At 36.8% G+C, this 16,212-nt stretch overlaps 1 protein-coding gene across 1 annotated transcript in view; it reads right to left on the bottom strand.

Moving 5' to 3' along the window:
* LOC131684080 (putative metabolite transport protein HI_1104) overlaps positions 1–3,543 on the bottom strand; it is a 53,571-nt gene extending 50,028 nt beyond the window's left edge. Inside the window, exon 1 of the mRNA XM_058966623.1 lies at positions 3,057–3,543. The gene's annotated coding sequence lies outside the window, so the exon portion shown is untranslated. The remainder of the gene's footprint in view (positions 1–3,056) is intronic.
* Positions 3,544–16,212: the final 12,669 nt, after the last annotated feature.

Here is a 16,212-nt window from a genome sequence, read left to right as displayed (position 1 = left end):
TCTTCCATCCAAATCATTATAATCACACAGTGGATTGCTTCGTACAGCAGATCACTACCAAACTTTAAGAACTTCGACCTGAACGCTGTTCCTCCCTACAGGCTTTTCTATTTTCAGCTTTTGAATAGCGTAAGTAATCTAGTGTGAGTGGATCCACTCAGCTTCTCCATCATCCCCAATCCTTAATCTGTTTGTGCCTTCTCTACTTGTCCGTTCACTAGTCACTCACATTGCTCCTTCCTTGTTGTATTGTTATGAGTGTGAAATAGAGTGTGAAGAGTGTGGACAATAATGATGCCATGACTAATATTCTAAATTTTGTGAACAATTTCATAAAATTTAGAATATTAGTTATGGAATCATTATTGGCCAGTTCAAAAATGTAATGAGCAGAGTTGCATGAACGTGAAAAGATGTAGACATCTCTTCGAAATTTGTGAAATTATTCACGATCACAAAAGGAAAATTGTGAACTTTGAAATGTGAATCGTTCACGACGTAAAAAAGGATCCAAAAATCAAGTTTTGTGAAAGAGTTCAAGTGAAAATACTAGGACCATAGACAAAATTGCATACTATTTGCACTGTGTCATAAAAGTGAAAACGTATTTTAAAGTTTTGGGATTTATTTTACGAGTACGAATGGTGAATCGTAACTAATATACTATGAGAAGAGAATGAATTCATGAGGCAGGAACATGGAATATTACGAGCTTCGTAAAATAGTTGACATGCAAATTTTAGAAATATATAATTTACAGGCATTGCATTTATCGCTCATATGAGTAAATGCGCCCGGATAGTTTACTACTGCGACAATAAAAACTCACATTTTCACACGAAACTTTATTGGCACTCACACAACTTCTCCAACGTGTTATTTCTCCGGATAAATAAAACAGCCGGAGAATGAGTGAATGAGTTTATCACGGTATCCTTTTTTCGCTCGCTGCTTTCCTGCCGTTATCCCAAAACACGAAAAAACAAGTCTATCATATTTCTTTGCCGCTTTTCTTTGTATTTAAGTGCATTTTTTGAAGTTTTTATTGATTTCCAAGAAATTAAAATTTTATCAACTTCTCTGGTGAGAAGGAAAACGTCAAATAAATTTTATACGGAAAATTATTCTCACGCTATTTGTGGGGACGGAGAATTTTGCGACTCATCTTACCTAGGAAAAGTTGGACATCGGATAAGCTTCTTCTCGCGTGAGTGAGAGAGAATTACAATGCCTGATAATTTATGATAAGATCGTAAAATCGATCAAGGTATCTAATTGGTTTGTGAGTTTTTTTTCGCAAGTACAATTTTCAGATCGTTATCAAAATACTATGAAGCAAGAACAAGTTCACGGAGCATCATTGGATCCATGAATAATATTTAAAAAATTTAGTAATAATTCACGTGAAATTATAAAAAAACCATGGACTGAGTTGTTTGAACAAGTGAAAATGATTGGTGATTTTGTCTAATTTATGAGCACGTGAAATAAATAATAACCAATAGACCATAAATCAAGGATCAGTTTACGAAGCATACTGAATTCTGTGGAATTGTTCACGCAAAAGTTTTAAAATCATGATTAAAATCGCAAGCTATATGAACTATATCATGGAAATGGGAGCCTGTTTTAGGTTTTGACTAATATTGTTCGTGTACGAATTTTGAAGCATCACGAGGCAGGAATCGATACGTAAATAAGAATATTGATTATGTAAAAAAGTTAACCAGAAAATAACAAGACTGTTTTGCTTTTGTAAAGTGTCCCACATACACGAAAACCTGAATATAATAAAAATGTATCGAATTAATGAATCAGTTGTAATGGTCGGTCCGAAAACAAGGTTCGGTCCGTAAACAAGGTTCGGTCCGTAAACAAGGTTCATAAATCTATGAACAAAATCACGAATTAATATTTGAATTACGAGTAATGTTCGTAAAGCAGCGGATAGAAAAAATAGTGATAATATAGCTGAATTTCACACAGAAATGAGCAAATAAGCGTTGGTTGTTGGTGTGAAAAAGTAGAAGACAAAATTTTTGTTCACGGTCTTGTTTTCGTTATGTGAAAATGTGATTTTTCCGAATTCATCGCAAGTTATTCGCGAATTTGAGAAAACTGTCGCAAAAATGGAGCAGAAATTAAAAAAGTGTATATTTTCAATAACAGTGAAGAGAACAGATCTTCCAAAGATTGTCAGACCAGAGATTGGCCGAACTGTTTTTTAACAGAACGCGATTAAATCTTAGTTTGTTTAGCAAATAATTAGTGACTTTAGTATTAACTTGATACCAGCGAAAAAATCAACAAATAGTGTCAATAATAGGGTATAAAGAGGAAAGTATCACACGAACAATAGAGGACTAGGAAATATAATATTACACTATTTAACAAAATGAGCTTTCAGATACTTTTTCTCGCAACTATTTTATAAACTAGTGTAATCAGGCCGGATTCAAAGAATACCATTCGAGATTGATGGTATCACAGGAAAAAATAGACAATGTTGCCACTGTAAACATTTGATACATTTGAAACAGACAACAGTTCTCTAAACAATATCATATATTTAGCGAAAACAATCAATTGTCTAAAATTGAATTCAGTGAGAGAAACTTAAATTGAATTCGGTAAGAGAAACCTTTCTTACGTATTATAATTATTCGAACAATGATAACATTGCGAAAATACTTGAAAATATTAGTATTAGTTTATTCAAGGGCTATATCGTTTTGTTAATAATGCATTCAACGACAAGAGCTCAAAATTGAGCGATAAAAAATATTTTAATGCTTATGTTTATACTTGAGGCTTCTTCACAACAATAATGTCCATGGGTTTTAATAAAGTGAAGCTTTCGATAATGCTAGCGCTTCTCCATAGAGCTGCTACGAATTTGTCCCGAACCTGTACCAGCGACTCACCATGCATCGATTTATCCTCACGAATAACCAAGCCAGTGTTCATATATCAGATTTACCCTTACATTCCAAAAGGCTACAGTCAATTATTCGCTGCACAAGCTTATTATTAAATAGACGTAAACAATTATTCACCTTTGATCTCCAATTCCAACAGGTTGTTACTATCTCTCTTTTGCACTTTTAGTCAAACACTACACTCCAACAAATTGATAATACGCCAAAGCGATCGATACGCTATATAATAAACTTGATCACGAATTGTTCTCACAGAATTGCACTCTTCTTCCTCGCGCGTATTTTATCACTTTCAATTTCTGGCAATTCGGCCTAAATGAAATAATATTCACCTTAATGATCACACCTGAGTCGGTTACGTCTTGACTCCGTTGCTCAAAAAAAAACCGGCAAATTTACGGCTACCGTCCACCGTACAGCCTATGTGTAGAGAGGGACGCTTAGATAGTATTACCGGGCGGTGGGAAGGATCTTCTCTTGAGACGAGAGCTAGGATATACAACCGAATCTACCGTCGATCAGCCACTGACTAAGCTTGGATCGATCCCGGGCGTTTCAATAAATAACAAAAGGCACTGTTTGTTTCACGCTACGACCGACCAACCGACCGACCGATCGCCTATAAGCCAATGCCAGTGTAATTAGATTTGGCTTCGGCTACGGCAGCGGAACCTCCCCGCTGCTGCTTACTGGGGTAGAACTTACGACGACGCGCGGGGACTGAATTGCCTCATACTTTCCGCCTTCCGGAAAAGGGGTTTATCCTACAAGCGAGACAAAACGACCGGGCAGGTAAGGTGGACGGATGATAGTACCCCAAAGGGTTCTTCGTGTGTAGGTTTATAGCATTTTGTTCTTGGTCATTTTCGTTGTCGGCCACTGTTGTTCCGTTTACATCATTCTAGCCGTCTGATATCACAAACACATGGTACTGCGGTGTGCTGGAAGTGAAGTTGTTTAATGAAAATCGAGTGTTCCTATACGTACTAGAGAGTTTTACAGACAGACGTATATCGCTCATTAGTCATTATTTAGTTGCAGAGTAAAGTTTTATGAAGTCGTCATCATTACAGTTCGTTGTAGCAATTGGGCCATTAAACTATGTTTTTTTTTGTTTTATTCCGATGCAGATGATATTAAAGTTACGTAGTTGAACTTTTTCTTACATAAAATGATAAATAATGCAACCGCTTTGATGCTAGGGGCAGATCTAGAAAAAAAAATTGGATGGCTGAATTTTGATTTTGAAATGAACATTGTGCAATACGTAATACGTTAATCTTGTAGCACGTTATTACACTTTTTTGCTTATGCGTTGGGTTGCGAAGCACGGTGCTATTCGTAGATTGCATACTAACGATTATCATGTTGCCTATAGGTAGCTCAACTCATCTTGCTTGTGAGATAAATGATCGGGAATGAACTTTATCTCTTATGAGTTCAGTAAACCAATAGCATGAGAATCGTTATTGCCGGCCACGACCATCTTCACCGATACTTAGGATAGGGTAGGAAATGTTGATGTAATACCTACTTAAGGAAGGCCCCCGACTCAGCGACGCTTCCGTAGGTATTACGGAGTTGGATTGAAGGACAGGTACAGGTCTAGGATTCGCCACAAGCAGGCAATGCGACCACAAAATGAATATGTTTTATGCGGTGGGATGGTTAATCTCCGAGTACACGTATACTCAGAGCAAAAAGATATTTAGTTATGATTTTTCTTGTATTTAAACTCTGGATAGCCGGCCATCAAGAGTGATTTAGCTTTTCCCTAAACTACAGCAATTTGAACTCCAAACAGCCGGCCGCAGGAGTATTGCTAAAAGCGCGAGCTAGTCCGATATCAATATTCATTTGAGAATTGGGTAGTAGGAACAAAAGTCAAGAGTATATTTGATATGTACTTTCAAATAAAGCCACAACTTAGTCTATCCTCATATCGAGTCATAGCCACCGCGGGCTGCACCTACCTCTAACCTCTAAGGTAAAGTTTCGCCGGACCACCGATCGCGATCTACTTTCAAATATCCCGTTATTACACTTTTTTGCTTATATCGAATTACAGATAACTTTTGATGAAAATCAGTGAAAGTTTTGGTTTGAAAATGACGTTTAAAACTTATAAAAAATTATTAACTAATGAGTAAAAATTATACAGAACTATATTTTTTCTTCTTTGCCTGAATCTGTACTTGTGGTAAGATTGCTCCCAATGCTGTATGGTTCTCGGGAATGTAAAATCTCCAGCGCTGTTTTTTTTTGTTGCGGCACGGGTTCAGATCTCCTCTAAAGGAAAAGTGTTTTGCCTTAAAGTTCGCACAGTATGTATGCTTTGAAAAGATGGTGAAGAACACAGTTAAATCTTTCTTGTGAACGGTGCTTAACAATACAAAAATATGAATTTGAAACAGATGTAAAACTGAATCTTTTTTCGTTTGTATATAATATATATATTTCAAAAATACAATTCAAAATAGGTGAAACAAAAAATGATCGAATATTATTTATGTCGAATATTCTGGGCGTACTGCTTTCTGCTTCTTGTGTTAATTTTCTTTCTTGGTGTTGAGAGAATGGTCAGGTTTACCCTCTGCCGCTTGATGATCATTCCATCCGCCTTCTCCCTCGCTTGTCTGAACGTTATTAGTACTACTTGCGTCGTATGATGTAGCTGTATATGTATATATATGGTTCACTTATTCCACCCGCAGTTGGGCGCGGGTTGTATTTTTTGTTTGTATGCTGTTCGTAAGTGATGTGCTTTTTGACTTCTGATATATACGAGGTGAGGAAGCAGACTGAAAATGAAATAACACAAAGCTGCCGGTTCTCAAGTTAGACCCAAACAGCGCTGCCCTAATTGAATCTCTGGTTGAAATGTTGTGCCATTTTTTATTTTTCGTGTTACTGGAAGCACAATGACCCTAATAAGTAGAGAATTTTTGTCGAACAAGAGGTAATTAGGCAAAGCAGTCCCACCAAAGATCAACCGATACGAGTTTGAATGGTCTTAAAAAATTTTCCCGTCCTGTGTAATTTCTATTCAAAATTTTCGTTCACTGGAGAAAGGAGTCCTTGAAATAGCAAACTTCTTGCGTCAGTAGATCCACACATGACATATTCGAATCGGTGACCACACCGTCGATCTCCACTTTGTATGTGGGCATGTAAACGCGGTAGTCCTTTACAAATTACTTGTCGCTAATGTCGTTGGTTGGCAGGCTGTCATAATAGGGTTATTTAAAGAAGAATAAAGAATATTTTTATTGTAGAAATAAACAAAGCGCCAATTTCTAAATATAACAATGTATACGTCTAGTCCTTAAAGTTTCAGCACAATTTTTTATTTATTTTCTACAAAAATGTAAATACATTCTTGTTTGACATTATCGATATTACTTCATCCACGTGGATGAATGGAAGGAGTGCTCCTATAAATTATATTAAAAAAAGCTTTTATTTGTAATTTACGTACCAAAACGTGATAAAAAAGTTCGATTACGTATCTTTCACGTCAGCTGCATCCAAAAAGACTAAAAGCAGCATATGGCCTATTGACCCAATTTTGAACTTATCTAGAAAAACTTTATCATAACATATTTCTGCGTCAGTTCGTTCGAATTCTTTAGATAACTAAGCGGATTATCTATAATCCGAAAGAAGACTGAGTACAATTTGAATGATGGAAAGTTCGATTTTGGATCACGAATCTTGCTCTAGATCCATTTAGCATCAACTGGATCGTCTGTAGAAGAGCTTATTTAGGCACGGTTAAAGAGCCCGACGCGAAGTGAAAGCTTTCAGATTACGAAGTAAGAGACATAAAAAATTTGGTCACCTATTTATACTCGATGCATGGCTGAATGCTACCGATGTTCTTTTTAAATGGCAATAAGGATCTTTTACAAAAGTGATTAACATTTCTTCGACTGATGTGTTAATTCTGCACGATTTTCCATCAGTATATTTCGTCCTCTGTGCACATTGTGTGACGAAATAAGTACATAGTCTGGGGATCCACAAAAAGTGTCATTTTCAGTGGTTTTTAATCGAAAGTACCTTGTCAAATCAGCAAAATGTGAGCTGTTGTTCCCTTAGAAGGTTAATAACACAATATATACGCGAACGGAGGTCTTAGCGGAATGAACGTACTTTATATATGTTTTTCTACCATTCAATTCCACTATGTTAATGGAATTAAATGGTAGAAAAACACATATAAAGTAGGTTAATAACAGTTTATCGTCCTCTGTACCGTATGTACGGCACACTGGGCCTGAGCCAGAGGCCAGAGGATGGGCGCTCAAAATCATGCTAGCTGTCTGCACTGCTGGTGCTTCAAAAGAAAAGAGCAGTCAAATCTTTATTTATTTCGAAAAATATTTTGATGGGCATTCTTGGATTAATAGATCAATAACAAGTAGACTATTCCTGAGTTGCTGATTTCAGTTTTAGTTATACCGGATTATTGTCAAACGCAAAGATAAATTACGGCGACAGGCACTCCACCAGCGAAAGAATCTTAATTCCTTATTTTGCAGAAAGAAACGCGAGGCTCGAAAATGGATTATGCTGATTCAAAATCATCTGAAAGGAATTAAGCGAAGTGGAATGATTGTTGAAAAACAAAATGTAGTTTTTCCAATGCCACATTGTGTGCAATTCTGTCACATCAGGAACGTGGTACTACTCAGGTTCAATATGTTAAGAATAACACTTTTGTTATCCCGTAGTTTAAAATTATAGATTTTTTTTTAAATTCATTCGTTTAAAGACATTTTCGTGTTGAGGTCGTTATTAAGATATAGTTTTAAAAGCTCAATTTTATTGAATGTTTTAATTCGTTTTCATAGATTGTTATAGTGTTATGAAATCTGATCTTTTAGTGGCTGCTTCCTAATTGCCCAATATCTTTCGATTTACAAAAATGCCGGGCAGTCTTTGAGCACAGAATTTATCTTGATGACTTTATACAACTCTAGAACTGATTTTGCATAACGCCACAGTATTAAAACAATGAAAAAACAAAAACTAGTCTTCTCTAAAAGAGACAGCCCACGTTTTTGAAGATATTTTTTGTGGTAGGCTCCCTGCCCTGCTTCATAATCCCGGTTGTGACATAAATCTGATTTCGTTTGCCGCAACTGCAGATTGCTTGCCGGACCCGAAAAATCCTTGTCAAATTCGATTTATTTTTTGTTTGCCGTTTTTGTAATCTTTGGCGGTTAATATCAGTTACTCTCGAAACCGTGGCGTGCACTGCCCCGAGTCTTTTTTAAGTTTGCAAAGGGATAATTTTGAATTCTAACGAAGAGTGAGCTGAGTTTTCTTACGTTTGCTTGGCTATTTTTTTAGTTTTGTTAACTCATGGACAGAAATCTCACTAAATTTACCAAACTATAAAAGGAAATTTCACGAAATTTACAGAAGACGGTCATTACACGTTAAACTGTATTTCAACAAAACTTGTCTTCAAGTCAAGGTTTTTCTCCATGCCGAGGACTGCATGGTCGGCAGTACCAAAATATGCCAGTCGTGTACGGAGTGTCGTGGGTCTCGCACAGTGGAAGTTTGTTTCTTCGCAAATCGTGGGATTCGAATGATGGTCATGCCCCTAATACCCATTTCGGGGTTCACTATATGCAATTATAAGCCATATACTATATAGAGGTAATAGCCCCAGATTTGCATAATCAGATAGGAAAGAGGTGTTAGATGTTAGATGGACTCTCGTATCTACTATTCAACATTGTTCTGGAAGGAGTGATGCGACGAGCCGGGCTCAACAGCCGGGGCACGATCTTCACGAAATCCGGCCAATTTGTATGCTTTGCGGACGACATGGACATTATAAACCGAATATTTGGAACGGTAGCAGACCTGTACACCTGCCTTAAACGCGAAGCAGCGAAGGTCGGACTGGTGGTAAATGCGTCCAAAACAAAGTATATGCTGGTAGGCGGAACCGAAAATGACAGGATCCGGCTAGGAAACAGCGTTACGATCGACGGGGATACCTTCGAGCTAGTGAAGGATTTTGTCTACCTAGGATCCTTATTAACGGCTGACAATAACGTGAGCCGTGAAATCCGAAGACGCATCATCAGTGGAAGTCGGGCCTACTATGGGCTTCAGAAGAAACTGCGGTCAAGAAAGATTCACCAAATGCACCATGTACAAAACACTTATAAGACCGGTGGTTCTCTACGGGCACGAGACTTGGACCATGCTCGAGGAGGACCTGCAAGCGCTAGGAGTTTTTAAGCGACGGTTGCTAAGAACGATCTTCGGCGGAGTGCAGGAGAACGGTGTGTGGCGGCGAAGGATGAACCACGAGCTCGCTGCACTCTATGGCGAACCCAGTATCCAAAAGGTGGCCAAAGCTGGAAGGATACGGTAGGCAGGGCATGTTGCAAGAATGCCGGACAACAATCCTGCAAAAATGGTGTTCGCTAATGATCCGGTTGGTACAAGAAGGCGAGGAGCGCAGAGAGCACGATGGGCGGACCAGGTGGAATGTGATTTGGCGAGTGTTGGGCGTAACCGACGATGGAGAGCTACAGCTACAAATCGAGTATTGTGGAGGCAAATTGTTGATTCAGTGTTATCATGAAATTGATGTTGATCTAAATAAATGATGTTAGATGTAACTTTCTACTCCTACAGTATTGCGTATGAGTTGGCAACCTAGCTCGTCCGAACGAACTGGAACCTTTGTTCTTTTATCATAAATACTTCATCTTTGATCACTTAAACGTCTCTTCAAATATCGTTCCATATCGTAATCCCAAATCTACGAACTGGAACCTCTGCGAAGAATGTTTGGCGACAAGTTTTACAGGTATTCTCAACGATTGAAGCTCCAAGTGACTTGCTTGTGGTCATGGCTAAAACAAACTCACTCATAGGCAGCCCTAAGTTTGCGCCGCTAAAACAACAAAAATGATCCATAAAAAATTGAAAAACGATCCATAAAAAAGTTGTCAATGTTCCATAAAACAATACTGAAAATCCATAAAAAAGTGTGAATGATCCATAAAAAAGGGTGATTTGATCCATAGATTATGTAAAATTGAACCATAAAATAATCGCAAAAGAGCACTAAAATAGTAATAAAAGAGCAATTAAAATGAACCAATGCCCCATAAAAATATTGGAAATGTTCCATAAAATGATACATTTTGCGCCATAAATTAACTGACATTGATCCATAGAATATTAACAATGTACATTAAAACACGTCGATATGTTCCATAATATCGACAAAAGTGCTCCACGGTATTACCACAGACTAACAGACATAACACTATGAGGGAATTCCCTCAAAAAACATCGATCCGACAATTTTCCCAGAACACTAGCTCCACCTTTTATTCACAGTCCCAATCACTCAATTACTGGTGGGTTACCCCTCAGGTTTGGGAACAATTTTTCACTAGTGGTCTATCCCCCATATGCTTGTTCATATGTCAGTGGCGCCATAATTTCAAATGTAGCCACAGTCCCAACTACAAATATATTTAAAATAACCGTTAAAGCGGGCGAAGCTTTGTTTTTGAGTGTTATGTCTGTTAGTCTGTGGTATTACAAAATGGAGCAATAAAATGTCAGAAAAAGTTCCATAAATTTGATGAAAATGTTTGCTAAATAATTTTTCTTGGTCCATAGAAGATGTAAAAATGAACATTAGAAATGATTCATATATCGAACGTTAAATTATGGTTCATGGATATTTACAAAACGATCCATAAGAAAATAAAATGTTAAACGGTCCATTAATATGTGCTTATGCACCAGAAAATTAAATTTAATGAATTCATGCGAAATTTTTGCTATTTGAACTAATAATAAAGTTTATTACATTTGGTTGTAATGTCAAACTACAACAAACAATGCATACATTATAGTTAAACTTCAGCTTCCGTACCCAACTAGTCAGCTAACTGACCTTAGCTAACCTCAAATCATTATGGCAATTCTTTAAACGTCAGGGTATTTATGATATTAGAGCGCTGAGTGTTATTAGACCACCTATACAGGCTGGCATGAGTCGCAAATACTATCTGAATAACTATCTGAAGCGAAAACGGACACTTTATACACGAACACTGACTAATGTGGCTACGCCACATCGCTTTCTTGTGCACTGTCCGACTTCGCTGCCGCTCAGTCGGCTTTTAACTAGCTATAGCCCCTATGTTTAAGTAAACCGGGTAAACGAGATGACCACAGGTTTGCCTGCAATTCCAGCTACGGGTTAATCAATGCCTCGTCTAACGGATCCTCAGCGGCTTTGCGCCGCTTCGGATCATTGGCCTCGGATATGCGGCCAAGCCGCATCACACTAACTCCCAGTATAAGCTCACTTGTTAAAACACTGTCATTGTTATGAGAATTATTAAGCACAACTTATTTTTTAAGTTTACCATAAAATTTCGCATGAATTCATTAAATTTATTTTTTCTAATGCATAAGCACATATTAATGGGTCGTTTTACATTTTCTTTTCTGATGGATCGTTTTGTAAATATCCATGAACCATAATTTCGTTCGATATATGAATCATTTCTAATGTTCATTTTTACATCTTCTATGGACCAAGAAAAATTATTTAGCAAACATTTTCATCAAATTTATGGAACTTTTTCTGACATTTTATTGCTCCATTTTGTAATACCGTGGAACATTTTTGTCGATATTATGGAACATATCGACGTGTTTTAATGTACATTGTTAATATTCTATGGATCAATGTCAGTTAATTTATGGCGCAAAATGTATCATTTTATGGAACATTTCCAATATTTTTATGGGGCATTGGTTCATTTTAATTGCTCTTTTATTACTATTTTAGTGCTCTTTTGAGACCATTTTATGGTTCAATTTTACATAATCTATGGATCAAATCACCCTTTTTTATGGATCATTCACACAGTTTTATGGATTTTCAGTTTTGTTTTATGGAACATTGACAACTTTTTTATGGATCGTTTTACAATTCTTTATGGATTATTTTAAATATTTTATATGCAAAAGTACATTTTCCCCTCACTCATAGTAGCATCATACAAGAGACTTGTTCGCTTCGAGTTATGCGTGCTTCTAGAGAAACCTTTTAATGGAATACCTTAATTATTAGACTCAAAAAGTTATGTGAATACTCGTTTGATGAAGATGAATTACTTAATTGTCTTTTTGACACAGACTTTCCAGGCTGAACGAAGCCATCTCAGATGACTGCCCCTGAGTTCTTTTCCGTTAGTCCTAATTCCTGAGCATTTGCTCGTCTAGTTATGACAATCGAATCGATCGAAATGGACGCTGGAACGTTTTGCTCTGTATAAGTCTACGGTAGATATGGATAAAGCACAAGATTCCTTCTTGGGTTGCATCCGAACATGCCTACCATTGGTGTAGCTTGCAACATTATTTTAAATAGAAACTTTTCTGCAGCATGTGAGTTCAAAAATGTCATAAAATTCGTTGCATTTTCCCAAGCACAATTGCAGTATTCTAGTCAGGGCACTGATTGGACATTGAAATTCAATTATCACATGGCTACTATACGACGTGCTGAGTATTATTCGTGTGTTCATTGTGAATCCGATTACAGAATCTTATATCATTTAAATTTAAATTAGTTATGGAACTCGGGTTTCGACTTCATCTCATATGAATCCGACAATAACTTAGTGGTAGGACTAAACCAGCACCAGATTGACGCTAACTCCAAAGAACGAAAAGACTGTGTTTCTGAGCAAACCCCTAGTCCACTTTTGTATTTATTTGAATCATCAGACATTAAAGCGTCAAAATTTTAGAAAATAGCTATATTTCAGAAAAAATTACACTACAGTTATATTTAAAAAAGATTATTCTTTTGTTTTCCAGAGAAACATTCACCTTTTTATTTTTCTTCTGTATTCCCGGGATCCCGGGATTTCCCGGGAAATTTATTATTTATTTCCCGAATCCCGGGAAGCTGAAAACCGTCGGGAAATGGAAGCTCTATCAGCAGGGTTGTTAAGATAAACACACCTAGAAAAGGTCGGTTTTCAAAGCAATTGCAATACCTTTCTATTGAGAAAGGCAAAAATCATATAAATTTACGTCTCCTGACCCAGACGTATACGAGCATCAAAAATAACTTAGTTTTATATTTTATTTTAATTTTACATGATATTGAATTTAGTAAATTATGTAATTTTACTCCACATATGGCGTTTGTTCTGAATGGCAGTAAGTCTAATGTTTCGTCATTTCGTTAATGACGGTTTGTTAAATTGTGTCATGTTTGGAATTACGTAAATGATAAAATTCATATTTTTTGTGTGAATATGATACGCCAACAAACACGTCAATATTGCAGTTATGTCGACGGCATGTGTACCCGATACCCGGGATTTATAACAACTGGAGTTATTTATTTCAAAAATATTTTGAAACAGAACCTGTTATAAATTCGGCTGGTTAGTTGTTAAAATAACAAAAAATAAAACAAAAAACTGGCTGATGATAACAAAATTGTAACAAAATATGATATAGTTTTATCAAAGTTATCACTAAATGAGATATAATTTTTTTCCAAAAGTTTAGATAGAAACTGTATTAGATATAATCATCTATGACAGTGATCTGGTAACAAACGATCAATTCGTAAATTGATCGTTTCATAACAGATTATGTTATAATAATGATAGTATAGAAAACTGTCCGCTATTCACTTTCAATTTCGTTATCTGAATGTAACCCCAGGTGTTCTAAATATCAACCTGAGTTATAATAGTGTTATTGTTTTGTTATGCTCTTTTGATCGGGTATTGAGGACAGATTTGGTCGGTGTTAAGTCAGAGCGTGACATTGAATTGATTTGGAGAAAAACGAGTTGAAAGTTATAATTTGAAATACATTTGTGTCATAATTCTTGCTTGTAATAAAATATTTCAAATTTGGCAAAAGTCTAATATAGCTGAAAAAATGCTTTATCCAGTTCTGTCATTATCTGATTTTTTTTAACATTTTGCGGTCCGGTCTCACTTAATACCGAACATTTAATTTAACCTATTCTCGAAATAAGCCCATGAAAATAAATGTAAAAGTTAAAACTATCCCGAAAAATCTCATAATTGCAGCATCGTGATCATTCGGTGCCCATAACATAAAAATCACGATCCGCCGAAGTAAAGGTGGAGCCTGTTTACAGTGCTGGGTTTCTAGGCTTGGTTTTTCCGTTCCACACACCTTCGCCTGCAGGTTTCTCAGTTTTTTTTTCCTTCCCATCACACAAACATGTAACATGGCAAACTTGTCTCGTCCAGACAAGCCCAATAAAACATATGTAGTGCATGTGTACGCGATGCAGAACGGAAATCTTGCCAGTATACCAGCAGCGGAGGCTTTGAATGAAGATCACGAGACGACATCCACTATATGTACAACCCAACGACCTGCCAGGCGTCGGCCCATCCATCCGACTGTGATGGGATCATGTGAGATAGCCGCTTGGGACAGTGCATCAATTGAGGAGGGCATTGGTCGTTTGTTGCAAATAAATAGAGGTGTATGTTACGATGCTGGGAACTAGCATGGCGAGTTCGATGATTCTTTACTATTCTCTTGCTTTGGTTCGTTATACTGTCGGCTGTAAAACTATTCTCTGGAAGAGGTTTTTCGCATTGCACGAAATGATACAGAAAGTTGGTACAGTAGTTCAGGCGTTTCGTTAATAGTTTCATTTATGTAGATCTTACCATTTTCAGACATTTATTTATAACGAAGTAAGGAAAGAAATTCAGCCATCCTCAAATGACTCTTGATTTCAAGATAACCCAGTGTGTAAGATTTCAAATTTGGACAAAATATTTAAGCAAGCCTAGTTCATTATTCTCCAGGATACTGCCAACCATTCATTTTCGCGAAATCCGGTCTTCTCTGCATTGTCATTTCTCATGTATCCCAAACAGTTCCTTAACATCCATTAATCTCTAATTTGCCGAATTACCATCGAATTAAGTGTGCACCTTAGAACAGGTGTTTTTCGGCTCCGCTGGTCCCACAATGTAGTTGTTCACGGTACTCCTTCAGTTTACCACAGTTCGACTAGACTCTAGACCGCCGCGCCACCTTCGCACTTAGGGTTTCTCGCTTAGTCACTATTGAAATCGATAGTGCACGCGTGTGAAAGGGAAACGTCAGACCACAATAGCTACCTAATGGCCATGCAGGAAACAGACGGAACAGGAATAAACGTCGCCGAATTAACCGTGCCGATGAGTTCATATATAAACTGGTTATATCAAACGACTTGTGACGACCGGCATGGTATCGCACACGAATTTTTGCAGCTTTACTGCATTGAACTAGTTTTGTTGGCGTGAAATCGATTCTAATTGTGCAGGTAAGAATTGATGAAATAAGTGAACAAATGAAATATCACAGACTAGCCGTCAATTAAACACCTAGAGCAAAAAGAAACCATCTATAATAGGAGTCGGTACCGGTACTCATTACACAGTGGTAGTCCAGACAGGTCAGTTTCTCTGCTCGATGATGAGCTATGACGTTAGGTTTTTCGTTTTTTTTTCGTCATACCAAGCTAAATTTACCTGTTGGGCGGTGATTTCGTGTGACTCACGCTAATAGTGGAATTTCGGTATATTATATTTTGGTTTATTAACAGACTACGCTCGTCATTGTAAAAATTACGTCGGTAAACAAGGTATTGTTATACGTAAACAGTCTATTGCCCTGCGTTTTTTTAGGATGCTAATAATTCTGATTAGCTGAATCACGAGCTATTCATTTGTTTTTTGTTTATTTGGTTTCATATGTCATGCAATTCATTTAGTTTTCCAAAAATAGTTTTAGATACATTTTCAACCTTTCACTAATATCGGGTCGTTATATAACTGTCGATACTTCAAAAATGCAATGGTGATTTCCTATACTTGATATTCGTTTTAACACGTTCTCATGAGGTTTATGTTGTAGAAAATCAATCAACCTACATCAATATCGAAATTAATATATCGGATGGTCGTTAATAGGGGAGGTTGGAGTAAAACACATTATCTATAGATATATTGTCATATCTAAGCTCTACACATTAAATTCATTTCGGTAATTTCAGCACAACTGAACAGCCAGTAACATTTTTAAACTGATAGCTCAGCAAAGTGCTTTAATTTACTGATTTTCTGCGATATATTTTCCGAGTTTCATCAAAACAAACGTCACTTCTACTGAGATGTCGGTAAAATCTTTGTTAGCT

This window comes from Topomyia yanbarensis, chromosome 2 (assembly GCF_030247195.1).
Source record: "Topomyia yanbarensis strain Yona2022 chromosome 2, ASM3024719v1, whole genome shotgun sequence".
Lineage (NCBI taxonomy): Eukaryota > Metazoa > Arthropoda > Insecta > Diptera > Culicidae > Topomyia > Topomyia yanbarensis.
The sequence above is the reverse complement of the archived record's forward strand: the minus strand, read 5'-3'. Positions and strand labels throughout refer to the sequence as shown.